Source organism: Anastrepha obliqua, chromosome 1 (genome assembly GCF_027943255.1).
Source record: "Anastrepha obliqua isolate idAnaObli1 chromosome 1, idAnaObli1_1.0, whole genome shotgun sequence".
In the NCBI taxonomy this organism is placed as follows: Eukaryota; Metazoa; Arthropoda; class Insecta; order Diptera; family Tephritidae; genus Anastrepha; species Anastrepha obliqua.
The window spans coordinates 1,535,028-1,556,835 of record NC_072892.1 but is presented as its reverse complement, the minus strand read 5'-3'; the positions used below and the strand labels follow the sequence as shown (position 1 = coordinate 1,556,835).

Sequence of the window (21,808 nt, the reverse complement as noted above, 5' to 3'; positions counted from 1 at the left end):
TAAAAATGGTAATTGAAGTAGATAAAGAATAAAAATTAAAATTCAAATAACTAAAAATAAAGGTTCTTACAAAATATCAGCTGGGAAGTGACTAGTCTGAAACTATTACTATCAGACAATTAAACTGTATATGTATGCGCGCACTTTGTGAAAACCAACGAAAAGCTCAAAATGCTATAAAAATGTGTAAACCTCTATGCAGAACTCGGCATTCTTTAATCTACTTTGTGTGTTGCACTATGAATTCCTTGGTCAAAAAATATTATTGTTAGCTGGTCGAAAAAGTTCAGTAACAAATCTGGTCGAAGTTAAAAATTTGTTTTCATCAATGTAGACCTCCAACTACCGATTTCTACACCATTAGAATAATTTTGCAGAGATTGAAGCAAGGCGACACAAGTGATAGACCTTACCAGAGGTAAGGTCGATATATTGAACATATCTAAAAATCTTAGTTACTTCTGGTTCATAAACGATGTGTGGTGTAGCCACATCGATCAAATTGCTACTGTATATCTCACTAATTATTAACAGAAAAGATCAGAACAATTCTTCATATTTTTATTTTGTGAGTTCAAGGCTGGTTTAACAATAAAACCAAAAATTAAATGATTGCTGTTGTTTACTTGTCCATATTTCGACCTCAAATTATATGATACTATTTATTCCTTGGAACATCTTAAAAGTATCCAAAGTATACAAGACGGAATTGGTCATGACATTATCTCATTTTTGATGTTCCTATTGATCCCACCTACAGTGGAAGCAATTGGAGTCTCTTCTACGTATTACCACAATACGTTCGAAGCAGGGAGCCTAGATGCAGGTTCGTATTGTGTCAATAGAAACAATCACTGATCCACCTCTATGTAATGCAAACATTTACACCCGGGTGGAAGTCAGCCGAAGAGGGGAATTTGTTTTAGTGAGAGCCAATTGAATGTTTCTGACATTTTTATACTCCCCTACAAAAACCAAATATATGAAGCTATCTTCGGCTTCTTGGGGATGGTAGTTTTATGGTAAAGGTACCCAGTGGGAAACGCATTGGAAACCCGCTCTCAGCCGCATCTAACCTATTTCAGACGCTACTGGAGGGTTTTCTTTTAGTTTATGAGGGATTGCTTTTAGCAGTCTTCCTTAGCGGCTTGAAATGCCTTAACAGTACCGAAGCTGCACCCGGCAATGCTCTCAGCATTACTACTTACTAAGCCCCTCATCACGGCAAGATAGTAATGCCTCAAATAAACCTGTCGCACAGAATCAATTCTGTGAATAAACTTCTGCGAGAATTAACCATCGTTTATCCGTTGTTTTCCATAATTAACATAAATTAAAAACAAAAAACGCGAAAAATGAGCTTTTGATTTTTTTTGGAAAACCTGGCATGAAAAAAAGTATGGAGGTGCTTTCAAAATACCTCGTGCATTGAGAGGAAAAGCGTTAAGTGGTGGTTTCTTCCCTCATCGTGTCTTTCTAACCACTGGTCTTGCCAGTGAGCCATCGAAGGATGCCCTTTTTCTGCTTCAATATCTTACGTGTTGCTCTACCCTAGAGTTCGGATATACTTTTTACATGTCTTTTGCCAAAATGTTTACCGGGAAATTTCTATCATGGAAGCCTTATCGGAAATTGAACGGAAGCGGCAGAAAGTCCCCATTAGAAAGTTGTTAGTTTTCTTGCGTAGCTATTTATGTGCAATGCATCAGCCCAGAGTGGTGGAGCGCACAAGGGGTCCGAGCTAACTACTCTGATTTATAAGATTCTTGTGCGGTAGCTAGGATGCATTTAAAGTTTGATAGCTGGTTTTGAATCAATAGTCCCAATCCCAATATTTACCTTTATAAGTTCTATTGCTTTCCTGTTACTTATTAAGACTTCCTCAGTTTCGTGATGATCCTTGGCGGACCCGTACAGACACCTTGTGCTCCTCAATGTCCTTGTCATGTCTAAACCTGAGTCTACGGCTCGTGAAATAGCTCCCAATTATTCTGGTGTTGCAGCAAGGCGATCCTATTTTCGCGAGGGTTTCTATTATGCGCTGCCAGCTAACTGTGTTAAAAGCATTTCTAACGTTCAGAGTTGCCACAGCGCTGTATTCATTTTCCCCAGCATGCCATCTCTTACTCTCCATGGCCTCTGTTGCATGGTACCACGCACTTAGGAGCATTCACTGCTCAGCAGGATTTCCTGCAGCCAAATTGGTATATGGAAGCCCGTACTGGTATCTTCAGCTATTTGAACGAGAGCATCCGCAGGAAACGTCTGAAATCGCGAAAAAGCAAACCATGAATTCTGCACTGCGGCAACGCGCATTCATATGCGTCGAGCAGTTTGCATGAATTCAAAGTACAAACAAAAAACCCAATTAAGTTCATATAATCGACCGCATTCGGCATATCCGGCCTCGTTATACTCTTTAGATTTCCTATAACTAAATTTACCGCTCAGAAACAGTCTACTGAAGTTACAAAATAAAATTCGCTGGCCGCGTTCTAAACTATGGCGACTAGCGCAGAAGGATATATAACTTAAGGTATGGCAAAAAAGGTGAACAAATATGCATAGCATCCGGATAGGGAATTCGACAAAACAAATTTTGATGAATAAGCGAAAATGTTGCATTATTAACAAATTCCGGGTACATTTTATGTTTTTATTTTCATTTTTTTATAACACACATATTTTTTAAATGAATTATTGCATTTCTCACTAATGCCTGTCAACGTTTTTGCGACACGCCTCTAACCAACATCAAAGTAATTAGACAAAAGTCGTGCCTGAAAGTGCATCTTAAATGTTTTCCAATCATGTTTGGGTATTTACGTTTCGTGTGCCTCTTACATATGGACATTAATTGAATTATAAAACGATAAATCAAATTTAAACGTTCATCAGTTAGTGAAAAGTCCCGCGAATCAGTGAAGAATTAGTTGAGAAATTTATTCTATTACTTGTATATTAAATCGTCTTCATTTGAATGTATTTGTGTAGATATGTATGCACATACAGATTCTAAACTAAGTCAACTTTAATTTATTTCATTTTATAAAAGAGATGCCTATTTAGTCAATATTTAATTCGATACTATGACCCGAGCAACATAAACAGAAGTCATCTAAAGCAAACACCTCTGACCCTTTCCATGTTTCCACTCAATCAAGGAGTCCTAACTTTTAACTTAGTTTTAAACTTCGTTATCAACCGCATCGACCCTGACGAGACTAGTTTCTCTAGGAGCGCGTTCAGATCTGTGGCTATGCTTGCTAGCAGACACCGCGTTAAACCTAAGTAAATTAGTTGGACCTAGAAGTCAATAGCGAAAAGACCAAATTATTAATTTGATATTCAGGCCCCACGTATTTCAAAAAACCGAAACCTTCAAGTACTAGGAGTAAATTTAAGTAGTACATAAGATCCGCTTATCTGCATAAACGATAGACTGCAGGCTGTAAATAAAGAGTAATCAATTTAGAGGTATCGGATTTTAAACTAAAAATAAACAACGAAAATTCAAATTGAACTTCATTACATTTGCGTAGAACTATTCAAGGCATTTATTTTTTAAAGATAGTGCCTTTCAAAATATTGGCCATATCTGCGCCGTAATTCGACCATCCGTAAGCAGCAATTTTGAATGAACCGCCGGAGCACTTCAGTCGGTATCTCATGAGTAACATTAGTAATGTTGGATTCCAATGCCTCAATGGACACTGGTTTATCCACAAAGCATTTAGACTTTACATACTCTTACAAGCAAAAGCCCAAAGGTATGATATCATACTACTGAGAGCTAATTGCTCACCGGAATCCATTGTTTCACGGACTTATGGCAAATAGCGCCGTCCGCCGTTTTGTTGAAACCAAATGTTGTGTAGATCATGTGCTTAAATTTCCGGCATCAAAAAGCGATGCGTTTTGCCATCCTCTGTTACAGCCGGCAGAAATACGGGCTGATGATTGCTCCAGCTCATGTCCATTGAGCCGCACCAGACGGTTGTTTTCAACGGATGTAATGGCTGTTCTTGAATGGCTTTGGCTTGCTCTTCAGTCCAAATACGGAAATTTTGCTTATTGACATAGCCGCGCGTTAAATTCTTTCACAGAGCGTTGAACGCATGCAGAAGCCACGTAATGAACGGAATAGTAAAGCGTTGGCTCACCCCGAGCTGTAATTGAAATGCTATGATGCTTGAGATGACCATCCCCCGAAGCGCTGCGCTGGAATAGCACATCCGTTGTATGTGTTGCTGTATTAAGAAGGTTAGGTTAGGTTATGGTGGGAGTAGATCTGAACGACCAACTCATTACGGCTCCGTTGTGATACTTCGTGAAACCATTTTCTGGATCTTATAATGCGCAGGCTTGGTCCAATCTCCATGCCGAATATCTCCGTAAGAGAATTGAAAAAGTATCTGCCTAGAAAACCTACTCGGATTTTAACTAAGGCTGGACAATTGCAAACGAAGTGCTTAACTATTTCTTCCTCTTTCTCATCTCGACAACTTCTACAATATTCATGGGAGGAAACTCTTACTCTCAAGGAATGCCTGCCAAATAAATAATGAGCTTCGAAACATCCTCCTTTTCAAAGGCTAAGAACTTCCGTTGTCTTTTTTTCTTTATTTGCGGCCAAAGTTGCCTAGCTGTTACGCATGTGTCTTCATCTCTCCACTGTCTATTGGTCTAAGAGTCGCTCTCACGACAGGACTCTGTCACTCCAGCAGCATACCCCGTACATGTATGGCGAATCTTTATGTTGCCACAACAACAACAACCATGGGGAGAAACTTCAGTAGGGTTGGTTTTCCACACTTACTTCAACCCAAGCATATATTCGATTAATACCACGGGATGCTGGACCAAATTCTAAAGCTGTAGACTGCAAGAGAATTGTTCTTGTCCACTCCCAGATGAAGATACCCGACAACGTTTCCCACTTGCGACGACTGCTGCTCACGGTACCGGTCCAGCGAAATAACTGCCATGGCCGGCAATCTCTTACGATCCTGGCTGATATATCTTTTTTATAGAAAAATCAAGTCCACCCCGAAAAGAAACGAAAACCGCGACTATTGTTTCTATTTTATATTGGCTCAAAGAGCGGAGAATACAAATGCCACCTACCATAATACGTACAAGTAGAAAGGATTTCTGCTCAAAAGTAAAGTTAAATCATGTGTGTGTGCCACAAGAAAATGGTGTGAAAAAGTTCAAATAAGGGCCATTGAGCGTATTTTTAACAAAAGATAATGCGATATTTCAAACCACCCACAGATCCATGGCTGTCAATTCACTGCTCAACCCGAAAGACTTATGAGAGCAAAATATAACCTTCACCAAGTCATCACTAGGCAACCAAATATGTATGAGTATATTCAAAATGTTGCGGTCTATATAATTAAGATTTTCACCATTAAAATTGTTGGCAGCACTTGTGAGTTGTGTGAAATCGCACGACAGCCGCCAACGAACTACTGCTGATTTTACCCTGTGAGCTTTCAATTTCAATGCTCTATAATTTGCATAAATTTTGCTTAAATCGTTTAGTGCCACGTTGAGTGCAAGGTTCAAGTCCAATTATATTCAGCCTGGAAGGGGAAAATTAACCCAATTGCATGCGGGTACACTCACTCATCTCGAAAAGACGGCTGTCGCTGCACATACAACTTCTCATACAACCACGTTGAACCGTGCCAGACTATGGCCGGACTATGTCACAGGCGAGAGGTACTGAGAAAAGTGACGGAAGTGCAAGTCTTTGTTAGCAGCAACAGCAGCAGCCTAAAGCTGGTGGCGACAATGTGATAATTGCAATAGTTTTCGCGTAATTTGCAATGCAAGTTGTTGGAGAGAAATTATGCGAAATTTGGTTTTGTTTTCCTTAATTGTGAAAATATGCCACTCAGACCAAAATATGATGGGGAAAATATGAGAAAGTCAGAATAACAAGGGATGGGATAAGGAGTGGGCTTTCCTTTCGTTACTTGGTATTTGTAGCGAATATCCTGGACAGTATTTTATGGAAGTGAAATTTACGTAATATAATGTGGTGTAGTCCGCTAGTGGCTACTTGTGTTAAAAAAGGAAGCAGTTGCTACCAGTTGAAGATTATTATACTCGTATCAATATTCGGACTAGGTATGAAAGTTTGTTATAGCATTACGTACAGCAATCCACCTACATTCGGATCAGTTTTATAGTGGCAATTATGTAAGATGATGAATTTTGATAGCCAAATTTTTCCAAATTAAATGAATATCCCGATCGCTCTTCTCGCTAGGCCAAACAACCAAAACAGGATATAAATGGCAATTAGTGTGAAATGTCACATTGACAATGAACATAAACTTTAAATTATTTGTTCGATACTTTACGAGATATCGATCACTACAGCCATCTACCGACAAAATAAGGGATTTCTTTTTCTACAAACTAATATATTTTTGTATAATCCAACTACTTAACACTTTGCAAAACCTCCTTATCCAGCTTCCTTAAATCATTCAATTCTACCCGGTATGTGGGTATCCCTTTGACATGCGCAGTAGGTGCACCACGGAGCCCATTTGTGAGGTAACTAGACAGGTCTGACTAGAAGGAATGAACACATCAATTTCAACCGCTTATCTATTAGTGCAGTAGCACTGGGCGCTGTCCAATGAAAACACACGAGAAACGTATTTGCCTCTCATTACTTCTCTTGCGGCTGCAGGACCGAGCAACAGGCGGAGGGTATTGAATACTTCATCTGTCATTATCTCTCTCTTCGTTGTCGAAACTTTTACTTCTTTTTATGCCGCGGAGACTTAGAATCCGCAACCATCTACAGTATTTCACAGTTTGTTAGAGCAACGAAGTGGTTTCACCGCACTGGAAATGGGAAGGAGAACTTGAGCACAAAAAGTGAAATTCATTAGTAAATGAGAGAAAGAAGCTGGCAATTTGTTGTCTTCACAACTCTGTATCACTGGTGCACTGTTGAATCCTGGGTGGCCTTTATAATAGGATCAGTTAGCAAATTGCCTATATTCACGGAACCGTAATTTAACTCCATCTAACCCAGTATCCTGCAATATTCAATAAATACTGCCACTTAACCAAATATCCTCTCCTATTAGATTGTTGGCAGATCTTGTGTGTTAGTAATTTGTTATCGGCCGAAATGTCCTAGCCCATAACTACCCGTAAGCTGTAGCTTACAATAACGGAGTAGCTTTCATTAATGAGAAATTTAAGGACCTGTTTAGCGTTCTAACTCGTAGTGTATAAAAAATGTTTTTATAAAGTTTTATCTACCTGGTTCTCAAAACAAAGCGACAGATTTATTCGCCCTTCTAGGCATCATACAAGGTGGCGCCAAATTAAGCACCCTATGGAAGTTTCACAATTTTCGCAAATGGCGTCTTACATCAATGGTATATGACAGTTTAAAAAATAGAAAAAAAGTTTCTTGAAAAATGAATTGACAAATTTTTCCTAAAATTTTGAATTTTGAATGTACTTACATATACATATTTCCGGCATGACAAAGCTACTCATAAAAAATTATTTTCGTTCGGAGTTAGCATAAAACTCTTTGTATATTTTCAACTTTAAATAGAGCTCAAAATTGGGAATTTTGTTTTTTAATTTTTTCAGTTTACTTTTTATCATACTCAAGCCTATAAATAAACCAAATTTTATAAGAATTGGCAGCAATGTCTAAAAGACTTGGATCACTTGGCAGGGAATCGCTCATATAACATATGATACCAATGCGAATGGGCAAGAAGTGCATGTAGCAAGCACGCTTTAAATAGTAAATAGTCAAAAGGGACGGGAAAGCAACTTTTTATATACATTTTCGTAAAAGTCCCACAAAATTAAATGTGGCCGTTGCAATTTATTTTATTATAAATGAAAAAAAGAAATGAAAAAAAAAAAATATATATATATATATATTATATATATTTCTTTTTTTTCATTTGGCTTTGCATTGAACTTTTTTTATTCAACACCTTTCTCGTTTTTGGATTTTCAACAAATAAGCAACTGATCGTGAAATCGTGAGAAAATGCTGCAAGCCGATTGCAATTAAGTGTGGACGATGCTAAAATAAAAGCTGCTTGTATTTCCAAAACGCAACGACTTGTACATACATACATGTGCTTATATTGCATTTACAATTATTCTGTTTATTTTATTTTTTACTGCTTTTGGATCGACGAAAATGTGATGTGCTTATTTTGACCATTCTCATCTCAAAAACAAAAAAAAAATAAATAAATTTGCTTAGAAAGGCTGCGAATTGGTTTTGCTATTTCATTTTTGCAGCTATGAGCATTCACTATTTTCAAAAAATGTGGATAGCTGCAATGAAAAATCAGAAATTTCGAAATAAAATAATAAATAAGGCCACCGTAGAGGGGTGCGATTGTTTGTGCCACGTCGCCTGTTAAGCAAAAGTCGAAAGTCCGATTTAAACTTCGGAATAGAAATGTGAGGAAAAATGATTATCAAATATTGATAATAGTGATCGGAAATTGAAGAGCAGTCAAAAATCTACAAACTCAATTGTAATTTCTAATAAGAATCCAGCTTCAGTTTCGGTGGTGGCATAGAAAGTCAGAAAAGCAGCTCGAATTTCTACGTAGCTGGCCGCCGTAGCCGAATGAGTTCATGCGTGCCTACAATTCGAAAGTGCATAGATTCGAATCTCCGAGCATAAAACTTCAAATAGTAGAAACAATTTGTTCTAATAGCGATGGCCAGAGTGTGTTTCTGCCATGAAAACGCCACTCTAAAAAAACCATCTGTCGTTCGGAGGCGGCGAAAAACTGGAAAGCATCAAGACGCAAGCCACAAATACCTAGGAGACGGTAACACAATTAAAACAAAGGATGTACTAAATGAGTTTAGTAATAAACAAATTTGAGATTTCTAATATCCACCTTATTCAGCTCATAAAATTTAATCCCTTTTAAAATTTTAATTTCAAAGATTATAACATGAAGTAATTTTGGACAACCTTTTATTTTATTTAACATTTAAAAAAAAACAATTATTTATGTAAATTTTAGGTTGTCTCTTAATATGGTGCAATTTTTATACCCCCTTTTATTTAATGAAAAATTTTTATAAATAAATATTTTTTGTAAATTGTAGGTTATGCCTTCAAATGCAGTAATTTTTGGACCACCCTTTATTTGTTTATACTTTTCTTAGTACTACATAGAAAACTATATGTGCACTAATCTAACGCGCAATTCATTAGTATTACTAAAAATCAAGCCCTAAAAGTCAAATCAACTTTTATTATTATTTAATGTTTTTCTTTCTTTTTTTGTATCATTAAAGTTATTTTTATCTACCATCAGCAACATTTACATGCATGCATCAATATATTTTGCTGTTGCACGTTTTACATTTTTGTGGCACGTTCTCTCACATTCACTTGACATTTACGGGCACAGGCAAAGGCAAAGGCAAAAGCACAAACTCCAAAGAAAATAAAAACGAGTGGAAAAACCAATAAATGCAATAAGTTCACTTGAAAATGCTTCAAAACAAATGCGGCGAATGTCCAAAAAAAAATCTGAAAGTGGTTTGCCTCGTTGCGCCGAGCAGCGGAATATTTTTAAAGGCAACTCGTTAGCAGCTTCTTCACCATTTTTTATTTAAATTTTTTATAATATTTTTTATTTTTTTTTAACTCTTATGTGTTTAATTCTATTTTTTAATTTTTTTGTTATTATTTTTTTATTTATATTTCTATTGTACTTGTAGTTTTGTTACACTTAATCGTCGATTGTAGTCGCTCGCATATATTTTAGCCTCTTCTGAGAAAACACAAAACTGTTTGGAAATGTTTGATTGTTGAACATTGAGAAGATACACTACGCTAGTAAATTGTTGTACAATAAAAAGAATTGACGGTATACAATAAAAACTACTGCAAACCAACATCCAAAATGGCAAAAACATGTAAGACTCACTTGAATTTGGGTTACTTGGAAATATAGGAGTCTGCTACATGGAAAATTGCAAGAGGGAGCGGTGCGCTCATTTAAATTTATTTGTTTTGTTTTTATGACTCCACTCCTTTAAGAAGTACTTCTTTTCTAAGTAACTTTTGTAAGCACTTCGCACATTAAAGAAATAAATTAATGTTGTATTTTTCTGTTTAGTCACAGCGTTTGACAATTTCGCATCTCATGAGAATTTTACATAAATCGGTGCATTCAAAATATTAGCAGAATATACGAATATAATTTTCAAAAACTTAATCCGTCTTCTTGCCTTTTTAAACGCAATGATCTCCGGAACTTTCGTTGATTGAGACAATATTACTATACAGGATTACCGGGAAATTCCTTCTTGATATTTAAGGAAATTATTACTCAAGTCATATCTAATTAATTAAATTACGTGACTTGATATCTAAAACTTGATCGTTTCCGAGATACTCGATTTTAAAAATTATTAAAAAAAATTTTTTTTTTTGTGTCAGATTTTATTCCATTTTTAGTTGATTCATTTGACAGTTAAAAATGGCTGCTTGCTAAAATTTTGAATTAACGATTTTTTAATAAGTTTTTCCTATTTCACGTCACTAAATAAATTATTTTTTGTATGAAAATGTATCTACATTTTATTTTAAAATCTTGTAGGTCTGTTTAGCTATTCAAAACATCCAAATAGGTGTAATATTCGAAAAATAATTTAACTGAATAGACTCAACAGGTAACCCAGCGTAACATCGACTCCAAATATTACCTGCTTAGTGTCAGTCAAAAAAAGTTTAAGAAAAAGAGTGAAAGTTTGTTTCTAGATTAGGGTTGATCGTGTAGAGAACGAATTATCTTATATATAAAATAAAGTCAACTTTTTGTGTGTGTTCGCTAACCGGCCGTATCTTTGCACCGAATTAAACCAAACTTACACACATTGTTAAGTAGGTATTAAAGATGGTTTACGTATAGTTTGGATGCCTATTGGTGGATAGGGCTCGAGATATAGGTCAAAACGTGGACCCGGGTAACCTTCGGATGTGTATGTACAATATGGGTATCAAATGGAAGCTGTTGGTGAATGCTTTAGTTCAGAGTATTTTTCATGCCGCTCCGTGACTAGGGTTTTGAGATACAGACCAACACGTGGAGCCTAGAATGTGTTTGTACAATATGGATATCAAATTGAAGCTGTTGGTGAATGCTTTAGTTCAGAGTATTTTTCATGCCGCTCCGTGACTAGGGTCTCGAGATAGAGACCAACACGTGGACCCTAGAATGTGTTTGTATAATATGGATATCAAATTGAAGCTGTTGGTGAATGCTTTAGTACAGAGTATTTTTCATGCCGCTCCGTGACTAGGGTCTCGAGATAGAGGCCAAAACGTGGAGCCTAGAATGTTTTTGTACAATATGTATATCAAATGGAAGCTGTTGGTGAATGCTTTAGTTCAGAGTATTTTTCATGCCGCTCCGTGACTAGGGTCTCGAGATAGAGACCAACACGTGGACCCTAGAATGTGTTTGTACAATATGGATATCAAATTGAAGCTGTTGGTGAATAATGTTATCGAAGCAACTATTATATTGGCAAATTTAAGAATGAAGACGTTCTAATACCGAGAATTCCAATGATTCCACCTGAATTGCCATTTGAATTCAAGCGTTTCCAACTGCCCATTCGTTTAGCATTTGCAATAACAATCAATAAATCACAAGGGCAAACTTTAGAAATGTGCGGGATGAATTTAGAAGAACCAGTATTCACTCATGGTCAACTATACGTTGGCTGTTCACGTATTGGGAAGCCAACAGCATTATATATTTACTCAAAAACAAATAGAAAAACAAAAAATATTGTTTATGCCAAAGCGCTTGAATAAAGAATAAAGAAATAAATAATATGAAAACCATATCTTTTCTGTTCTAAACCATATCTATTCTATTTTAGTGTGCCCAGCGAAGCGGGCGGGGTTTGCTAGTATTGGATAAAAAACATGAATTGTTAACTTTTTTCCTTCACTTACGTATTTTTTAAATTTTTCCTTTCTTATTTTTCCTTCCTAATTTCACCCTCCATTAGTTAAGCTCGCAATTTGCCTACGGCTTACTTTTTTAATTTGCAAAAAACGGCAACTCAAGCCGCAAGTCGTTCTTTGGATGTAAAGGGTGATCAACTTAGAGGTATCGGATTAAAATTTAAATAAAACAACGATATAGAACTAGTCATGGCATTTAATTTTTAAAGATAATCCTTTTTAAATGTTGGCCGCAACTACGCCGCGATTAGGCCATCCGTACACATATACACCAAATGTGAATAGCTTTAGTAATATTGGCTTCTAATGCCTCAATCAAAGCTGGTTTATCCACAACGCGTTTAGACTATACATATCCCATGTCCTCACAAATAAAAGTCCCAGGGAGTGATATCACACGATCTTGGTGGCCAATCCACGGGCTCTAAGGGAGAGATAAATTGCTCATCGAAACGACGACGCAGAAAATCCATTGTTTCATGGGTTGTATGGTAAGTAGCGTCGTCTTGTTGGAACCAACCGTCTTGTTAGGAAGATCTCGAGCTTCAGTTCTAACTCAAATTCTGCTCTGAAGTCATCACACATTAACTCTGCAAGACGAAAATGCACTCTAATTTTTGCTTGTATCCATCATCTCTGCGAGCCACCTGCTGCTTGCACATGCAATGAATGTTGCGTAAATTAGAAAAAGAAAATCCACATTGTAAAAATCACCTATGCGTAAGCTAAATTTTACAATATGTGGAAAGCCTCACATAAATATGCCCCAAACGCTGGCATATATGGTAAATAGAAAAAACGTAAAGTAGAAATTTGCGCGTGCGCACTCAGCCCGTCGATTACACAAAAATTCAATTTACGTAGCCAGAAAAACTCGTGCAAAAAACCTCACAAAAGCTAACGCACAAGAAGAAACAGCCAACCCGATCTTTAATTGAAAGTAAAAACATTTAAAGCAGCAGAAAAATGAAAATTTAAATAAATGAAATTAGAAAAAGCGGCCACTTTTTCAGATTTTGCTGCTTGTATGCATTTTATTTTTCGTTTTTCTTTTGAAAATTACGCAAAACTAACGGCTACGCACTTAATTACCGCACTTTCCGCTTTTTCACGCGCCGTAAATTTTTACTTTGCCAAAAGAGCTGGTACATTGTGCGTACAGTGTTGTACAAATGGATGTATGACAAGTTTGCCATCCAACGCCAAAGCAACGAAACGCCAGAAGATAACAACAACATGTACATGCAACAACAAGGCAACGCAAGAAGGCCAGCAGACGCAATAAATATTGCCACTTTAGTCGCAAAGCTGTGTAGATAGTTTCTGAGTAAAGCAAATGTTAGCTGATGGAAATCAGCTCAACACCCAGATGGGAAATAGCCCTCTGGTAGCATTTTCATCAACGAAGTCATTCATGTGAGTTGATGTTCAGAAGCAGTATCACACCATATATGAACTACCTCTAAAGCAAAAGAGTGCAACAAAAATATAGCAATTAGAAGCTGACTTGCTTAGTGGCATGTCCGTCAGTAAGTAATTGATAGCCGTCATTCCTTAAAACCGGTTCTATTTCAAATGCCATCCGCTCATACTGACAGAAAATGAATACACATGACATGACTCATCATGCAGAGTGTCATGAGACCAGAGGGAGACGTAACAAACTAGGCAGTTCTTTGGAAATGCATTAATGTTAATTTTGAAAATTTAACTACTGACTATCAACGATTTTCCATACCGTGCATGCAGTTGGCAATGACATCATGCTTCTTTTTGTTTTTGGTAAAAGCGATCTACCATCAAATGGCCTTCTGCAACCAGGCTACGGCGATTTATTTCCATCCCCACTCGCTTCAAGAGAGAGAAAGCGATTAGGTGCCGCTGCTATGGCTCAGTTTTTCCAGAAGCCCCGTCTCTTTCATAGTCGCAGGCCACATTCCACATTTCTTTTGAGTGTATTCCTTTATCTTAGAACCAGCATTAACACCGATTATAATGTCAGCCCTGAAATCCAACGCACAACCTCTCTTGCCAACAAGTGCTACTCTGGACTAAGTAGTCCTCTCCACGAACATTGGACGATGAGGCGTCGCATGGAGTGTTTGAGGGAAAGATTCTGCGGAAGACTTTTTGACCTTTGCACGTTGGTGACGGCGAGCATTACAAGCGATGGAACCATGAGCTGTCGCGACGACATAATCATAGTGCTGGGAATAAAGGTGCAGCGGTTTCGTTGACTGGGTCATATCGTCCGAATGAATACAAACGCTCTGGCTATAAAAGTATTCGATGGTGATAGCACAGAAAGAGGAAAACCTCTTCTGCGTTGGAAATATCGGGTGGAAAAGGACTTTGACTTCACTTGGTGTGTTGAACTGGCGATAGTTTAACAATTTTTCTGCACTATTTACTACTAAATATTTGCTGCTGCTTATTATTTACATTTTTTATTAAAAGATGATGAAGTTTTTTCCGGCTTTTTTTTTTTGTAAATGGATCTTTTCATTCTATAGGTATATACAGTAGAATCCGGGTAAAGTGAATTAATTCGCGCAGTACCTGTTTATTCATAGAACTGCAATTAGGATTTAAAGACCCTCATTTCATTTATCTGCATATACTATAAAATCGCCTCCTAATCTCGCATAACAGTTATAGGCGATGGCAGATTTGATCCCAGTTAAAATTCATCAAAAGTAAAAAATCCGACCAGCGTTTTTACCATAGACCTGCGGCTAAAACCCTACTGGCAGTTTATTTGTTCTTGGAAGCTATTGATCATCAACATAGCATTTATAGCTTGGGGTGAGCCAATGCTTGCTTTGCGAAGGTGTGTTTTTTCGTCTCGGTTCATTGCATGACTTCTTCGTGCGTTCATGCTATGCAGACCGTGTTCCACCTTCTTGGAGGGCATCCGTGCTTTCTACTTGCAAATTGTTTCTTTAAGTCTAACTTCCTAAATAAATTTTAGTATTTATCCTATTTTATTGAGTTTTATTTCCTCGCCTGGTAAAATACTTTCACCCAGTGGCTTGTCCCGCTCATGTATCAGTGCTGTGCTCGATGCCAACACAGTTTTGGCGGTTCCATCTTCCTCCCTACAGAACTATTTGCTCATATTCCGAGGTTGGTAAGATGATTATTCAATCTACAATGCCTTCTTGGAATTCTGTGATGATTCTAAACTTACTCTTATTGAATCCCATACAAACATTAAATCGGTTTAAGTTAAAGCTACCTACCATTAAAGCTAACCTTCAGGCTATTTTTCAAGCTCGCTTCGAACAATTGATAATTTCGATAAAGTTTTCTAGTCATAACGAACCATCCATTAGCTCTGCAACTACAGAACAAGCAACTAGTGCGAGCCTGCATCTTCATATTTATATTATTTATTATTTTTAGAGTATTTTTTAAGCGATTTTTTTGCATGTCTTTTATCCTTCAAATTTATAAATGTTGGTTATGTCGCTAACTCAGATTTATGATCATCGTAAACCATAAAAACTTCAGCGCCATCAGTTCACCTATTATTTATGTATCGAGCCAGTGAACTCTTCGGAATGCTGTTCTTCAAGGGCTTAAACTCCATTAGCACAAGCAGAGACATTATACCACCATATTGGGCTTTCGGGAAAAGTATGGAAATTTATAAAGTCTGCTCAGCAATATTCTTCAACGACGCCTAGGCATTTGATAAAGTTTGGCACGAAGAACTGCTTTATGAACTAAAAATCCATTGCAGTTCACTGGCACACTGAAATCATACATTACAAATAGATACCTGCTTCAGAGTAGAGTAAAAACGGACGTATTCGGGAATAAACGAAATATTGCAGAGGCAGTATAAGTAGGTAGGTAGGTGAAATGGTTAAAGTACCAATCTGGCACTCCCAAGTAGCACTAAAGCGCCGTTTGTATACCATTGTGAGACTTCCAACCATTGTGAGACTTGCAACGATATCTACAACCAATCAGAACTGTTGATGTAACGGCGAAGGTTGATGGGGCTTAGACTGGCACACTGCCAAAGCCCTCGAAAAAACAAGCACCCAGTGACCTTAATCGTGTAGCGGCCAAACGCGGACATTTACAGAGAAAGTGTTCAACTGTCTCCTTCCCTGAGAGGTCCCTAACTCTGGGTACTTGCGATCGGTATTAAATGGTAGATCTAGCTTTTCTGTTTGTGTGCCGATCGTCCAAACAACGGAAAAACACAGCTACGAGCTTAGAGATTGGATGGCGTGGAGTCCCGAAGGCTTTCTGCGTCCTGAGTCTATTGTACTAGGGCCGAAGGGTGAGCACGAATACATGGAGTTCCATTTGTTCTGCACTTTTCTGAGAAATAAATTGTGCAATTTCTCTTTAATAACAGGCAGGGCGATACCAATGACCGGGTAGGAGGTCTTTGAGACCAATTCAGTCAACCCCTTCTTGGAAAGGAGATCTGCACCATGGCGTCATCAGAGCCTTGATCGCGGCTTGATTATCGGCAAAAAATGTTAATTTCCTCTCCCACATTCCCTAAGTGTTACAAGAAGATTAAAGATAAAAAAAACTTCAAAAAGATTATTTAATATTAATCGAAGCTACAGTTCTAGTGGATTTCGCTGCAGGGTATTCACAATGCAAGCCACACATACACCTTTTTACGTCTATGTTTGTATGTGTGTATGTATATATAACTACTAAAGTTATACGCATGTCAGCACATAGCTAAGCAACGTGAAAATGCATTCGTAACAAGCTTTGAATTTTTTTGTGATGTTGTGCTGTTAATGCTGCTGCTGCTGCTGCAGTTGCTACAGTTGATGTTGCAACAACATGGATTGTTTTGATTTCTGCCTATCGCATACGGTTCTTGTTTTGCTCTCCGCTTACATACAGGCGCACATACGTATGTGTATAGCAGTAACTCCGGTGCGGCAGTAAGTCGGCAATCGGTCAGCTGGTCACTTGGTCAGTCTTTATTGATTTTTTTACTCATTCATTCATCCATCCATTCAATGGGGCAATGTTGGCAAAAATGCAAAACTCGGCACATAAAGTGAATATTTGTAAGTAAGTGACTAAGTCGCTAGTTAACCGGCTGATTTACAGGCTGACAGCTATCTGGGTATTCATTTATTTTTTTTTTTTGTTTTTGCTGACTTATTCATTTAAGATTTTTTACTGTCCCGTGGTTTTATATTGCACAAGTAGTAAAGGGCTTTCAAAAGACGCGCATAGATGCTGTTTAAAATAAATTATGTAAAAATTTAGGGTTTCACTATTTTTTTTCAAAAAACACGAATTAAGCGTTATTTTGTTCTTAAAGCCCGACCATTTTTATAATATATATAATATACAATATATATATTTATATAATTGGCGCGTACACCCTTTTTGTGTGTTTGGCGGAGCTCCTCCTCCTTTTTGTGGTGTGCGTCTTGATGTTGTTCCTCAAATGGAGAGACCTACAGTTTCAAGCCAATTCCGAACGGCAGATATTTTTATGAGGAGCTTTTTCATGGCAGAAATACACTCGGAAGTTTGCCATTGCCTGCCGAGGGGCGACCGCTATTAGAAAAATATTTTTCTTAATTTTGGTGTTTCACCGAGGCTCATACCAACGTTCTCTCTGTGAATTCCGAATGATAGTCACGCGCCAACCCATTCGGCTACGGCGGCCGAATAATAAATTTCAATAATTTTAGCGCATTGTTCTATCATGTAAAATTCTATATCTGTCTACTCGACAAATGTCAAATAAAAAAGATGCCGTCTATTCAGTATTCACGACTCATATCTAGGTGGCACTTTTGAAAGACCCTTTATTCGTAATTTTTTGTTTTGTTTTATGGTTAATATTTTTAAAAACCACACTCCGCAGTGGGGAAAAAGCGACATAGCTAAATTGTAATTCAACCGGAAACGAAGGCGTATTTATTATTTGACATATTAAGCTATAGCGCGGAGTTTTATGGGATGGCACAAAATTAATCCCCCTATTTATTATTTATTTATGATTTATAATTTTTGTAAATGATGTTGTACGTCAATCGTATTTGACGCTAACTAAATTGGATAATTAATTTTGCGCCACCTTAAATTAAAAAGTGGGTCATTCCATATGCATACAAATAATATACTTAAAAAAATTTGTGTTTAGCTTTTAAATTGGGGTTGTATTTTATATAAATGGAAAAAAAATTTTAATATTTTTTGTTTTTTTGGAATTTTAATAACAGTAAATATATATATATATAAGTGACATTATGTCTCTACAACAATTCCCTAAAACATTGTTATTCTCTCTAACTGTATATAATATAATTCCAATTACTACTTTAGAGTAAGTTCTTAGCTTTTAAGTTCTTCCTCACTCACTCTTGTTTCTTGTTTCGAACGTGTTAGAACACCATAGTGAATAAAATTATGAACTTTTCAATTGTGGTATTAATTAGTGAATAAAGTTATAATAATTAAACCTTCAAATTGTGGTTTATGTTAGTGGCGCAGTCGCGGAGTCAAAGAACATGACTCTTTAAACGAACCTTCGAAAAAACTTCCTTTTAATAATTTTAATAATTAAATTAATATTAACAAGCTAATACACAAGCTCAAGTGAGCAGCGTTTGGACTAATATATTTGCGTTAATAAGCATTTAAAAACAGGAAAAAAAAAAAAAAACTTGAAGCTACATATGTAAGTAATAAGACATTTATAAAATTAAAGTTTAAATTGAAGAAGAAACATTTTGATGAAAATAACTGTTCATACTAAAGCGGTTGTGGAAATAAAAAAAAAAAAAAACAACAACAAATAAATTGTAAGCAAAGTCAAATAGCGGTCGAAGAATGGAGAAAGAAGAATAAAAACAACAATAAACATATCGTATGCAAGACCAACAGCTTCACGAAATTTGCACACTAATCGGCTCACTGCATATAAGTACCTGCAAAAGAATAACGATGGAAGAAATCAGAGAAAGAAGAGACCGCGTCGTGCAAAGCATTAAGTTAGTCTCCCCTTTCGATGGAGACAGAAATTACCTATCGCTCTTCATTGGCAGTATTGACAACATCATTCCGCCATTCACTTCTCTTACAAATGAAGAGAAGCCCTTCTACTTCCAGTGTATAGTAAGCACATTACGTGGAGCAGCGTTGGATGTAATAAGGAGAGAACAACCATCTGATTGGCTTACACTACGCGAGTTATTAATTAGTGAATTTATTGAGCATACACCCATAACTACTCTTATATTGTCAATTGATAATATTAAGCTTAGCAAGAGTGTAAAACAATTATGTGATGATATTAATCAAGAAGTATGTAAAATAAGAGATCGTATTAAATTAGGTAATTTAGGTATTTCTCAGGAAAATTTTTTGAAAACGGAATTACAACAAATAAGTTTAAAAACATTGAAAAGAGAGTTACCGAATCATCTTACTGCTTTGATTAATATTAATTCACCAGCTGACTTAAGAGATGCTATTCGAATTTTGAAAGAAAATGGTGAATACAATGAAAATAAGCAAATCGTAAATCTTAGTAAGCAAAATACTGCTGAGCAAAATATGCATAAAGACAATAGTTTCCAAAATGATGTACCAAATTTTCCTATTTTCAATCCCTATCCACTTTCTTCTGCAGTAGATACTAGTTTTTATCCGTACCAGCCTCGTTTTCCCAGTAGTAGAGTGCAAAATATGCCGCACTACAGCCAGCAAAGTGCCCAACACCGCGTTCCTTATATGCCAGTACCTGATTCAAATCAGTTTCGTTTTAATCAGCGTAGCGTTCAAGCTGGTACTCGCACAAATCGAGCTAATTCTAATCAGTCTCGCATTAGACGATTCGGTGCTCCAGTACCTATGGAACAAGATGAGCAAAATTTTCATTTGCAGGCCTCGGGAAATTACCAAGAATTCAGTTGAATATTCAAAACAAACTGTGCGCGTTTTTGATTGATACTGGCTCTTCAGTCAGCTTAATCAAACCAAATATTATAAATAGTGAAATAATTTCTTCCGACCCTATAACTTTAAAAACCGTTACCGGATCAATAAATATAAATTACACGCAGGAGTTAGTTGACGATAAAAGAAATAAAATAATATTTTACGTATATGATTTTTCTAATAGTTTCGATGGATTGTTAGGATGGAATGCACTCAACCAATTATGCGCAAATATAGACATACCAAGCAAAGCTATTACTTTGAATGGAGTAAAATACAAGTTCGTTGATGAAATCTTTCGTAGCGAGTGTATCAATCTGTTGGATGAATTAGGCATAAGGCAAGATTCAAAAGAAAATATGTTTAGGTTAGACCACTTAAATGAAGAAGAGCGTGAAAATTTGCAAACTCTTTTAGATAAATACAGTAGCTTATTTTATAAGGAAGGCGAAAAATTAACATTTACAAGCTCAGTTAAGCATCAAATTAGAACAATCAATGATAATCCTATTTATGCAAAGTCCTATAGATACCCAGAAGTTCACAAGGAGGAGGTGAACAAGCAAATTAGAGAAATGTTAGACCAGAAAATTATCTGTAATAGTAGTTCGCCATACTCTGCACCAATTTGGGTTGTGCCAAAAAAGGTCAATGCATCGGGCATTCAAGACTGGCGTATCGTTGTCGATTATCGTAAGTTGAACGATATTACCATCAGCGATAAATTCCCCATACCAAATATGGATGAAATTCTCGACAAATTGGGCAGATGTATGTATTTTACCACGTTAGATTTAGCAAAGGGGTTCCATCAAATAGAAATGGATCCCCAAGATCGTAGAAAGACAGCCTTTTCAACACAAAATGGCCATTACGAATTTCTCAGAATGCCTTTTGGGTTGAAAAATGCTCCGGCGACCTTCCAGAGGCTGATGAATACGGTGCTGGATGGTTTAATCGATGTCAATTGCAGAGTTTACTTAGATGACATAATTGTTTTTAGTACATCTTTACAGGAGCATATCGATTCGCTTAATAAAGTTTTTGATAGATTAAGCAAAGCTAATTTAAAAATCCAATTAAACAAGTGTGAGTTTTTAAAGAACGAGACAGAATTTCTTGGCCACATTATTACCAGAGACGGGATAAAACCAAATCCCAATAAAGTGGCAGCAATTCTTAAATACCCCGTTCCTAAAACAGAAAAAGAAATAAAACAATTTCTTGGTTTAGCAGGGTTCTACCGCAAATTTATCAAAGACTTTTCTAACATAACTAAACCCCTTACGCATTGCTTAAAAAAGGGTAACAAAATCGACTCAACTAATGAAAAGTATTTAAGAGCAATAGATACAATTAAACTGCTGATTACTAAGGATCCGATATTAGCTTATCCTGATTACAGAAAAATGTTTACTCTCACAACAGATGCGTCGAATAAAGCTCTAGGGGCAGTCCTAAGCCAAGATGGGCGACCTGTGTGCTATGCGAGCCGTACGTTAAATGAGCATGAACTTAACTACTCAGCAATCGAAAAGGAATTGCTAGCTTTGGTGTGGGCAACAAAGTATTTTCGGCCATACCTATATGGTAGGAAGTTCGTTATTCACACTGATCATCGACCTTTGCAATGGCTACACCATTTAAAAGAGCCGAATTCAAAGTTGCAAAGGTGGAAAATTAAATTGAACGAGTTTGATTTTGAAGTGAAATATATTGCTGGGAAAGAAAACTACGTTGCTGATGCGTTATCAAGAATTAAAATTCAGGAATGTAACTATGGCGAAGATGATTCAGTTGTAGGAACTATTCACTCGGCTTCTGAAG

General features: G+C 36.7%; 1 protein-coding gene across 1 annotated transcript in view; it reads left to right on the top strand.

Annotated features, from left to right (window-relative positions):
• LOC129245171 (glucose dehydrogenase [FAD, quinone]) overlaps positions 1-21,808 on the top strand; it is a 112,496-nt gene that overhangs the window by 19,750 nt on the left and 70,938 nt on the right. The window lies entirely within an intron of this gene.